Genomic DNA, 1,315 nt, shown 5'->3' with positions numbered 1-1,315 from the left:
GGGTCGGAGCGAGCGCGCCCCGGCCGCCCCGCGCTCGGCCCCGCTCCCGGCCGCCTCCTGGCTCCGCGGCCGCCGCGGCCCGCCCGGCGCTGACGTCGGGGGAAACCAACTTTCTTCCCTCCCCTTCTCTGCCGCCTCGCTCGCTCCCAAGTTGCTCAAACGGGAGCTCCTTCGGCCACACGCCCCTTCTTGAAGCAGACCTCGCCCCCTTGCCTCCCTCCTCCTCGCCTCGCCCGCCCCCATCGCTCCGGCTGCGGGGAGGGAGGGGGTCCCGCCTGAGCCAGGCTGGAGGCTGGCGGCGGGGAGGGGGAGAACAAGGGGTGTCCTCCTTTCACCCTCCCCACCCATATTTTGAGGAATGGGAAAGTTCAGTGTTTGGGTGTGTGTGTCTTTGTTTTTAATCCCCCAACAAGTTTCTGGGGAGGTGATAGTGGAGGGATTAGCAGCCCCGCTTCCATTTACAAATTCCTCCGCAGAGGAGGGGGGAGCGACTCTGAGACAGTTGCCAGGGAAGGTCTGGAACTCCCAACTCCATTCTCACCCCCCATGCACCCCAACGCCGTCCCTGATTTAACGGAGGAGAGTCCTGGGTCCGCCTTGTTCACTCCGCCTGGCCCCAGGTACTCTCCCCCAGAAAGCAGCACATCCTCAAGCTTCTGGGGTGTATGCATTCCCCCCACCAACACATACACCTCGGAGCCCACCTCCAGAATGCCCCAGGCCCTCCCCAAGGAAAACCAAACCGGGAGGAAAGAGTTTCCCCCCAGAATTCCTAGTTTACACCCAGAGGGTAGATAGACAGCCAGACTGACAGCCAGACTGACAGATGGGTGACAGGGAAAGAGAGAGGACAGCCTGAGTCTCTGCTCTTGTTTTTGTTTTGCAAGGAAAGCACAGAAAAGATGCCCCCGGTGGTGAAGCTGAGACTGTAAGCCCTCCAGATGCTACAGTTCTTTCCCCAGGAAGGCTGCTTGGAGGCCTGGCCCTCTGAAGTCCCTGCCACCATTGTAGAGCCATAATGTTATAGCAACAAAGATAAGCCCACAGGACGAAGGCCTTCAGAATCTCCGTTCCCCACTCACGCACAGCAAACCCACCCTGCACACCCCCCCTGAAAACCTGCAGACCAGCAGCCCAGGTTCTGCATGAGTGAGAGTTCTTCCCAGAAAGGAATCACCCCCAAGATGAGGCTGAGTGTCTCCCAAGGTGGCATTAGCCACAGCAATCCAGAGAGGCACATGCGTGGGTAGGTTGAGGATTTGGAGGTGATGAGATGATGAGGTCCTTCTTCTTTGGAAAGTTGCCCCAACGAGTG

Source organism: Monodon monoceros, unplaced genomic scaffold (genome assembly GCF_005190385.1).
Source record: "Monodon monoceros isolate NGI ecotype Baffin Bay Population unplaced genomic scaffold, NGI_Narwhal_1 Super_Scaffold_5, whole genome shotgun sequence".
Taxonomy (NCBI): domain Eukaryota; kingdom Metazoa; phylum Chordata; class Mammalia; order Artiodactyla; family Monodontidae; genus Monodon; species Monodon monoceros.
Note: the sequence above shows the minus strand (reverse complement) of the source record.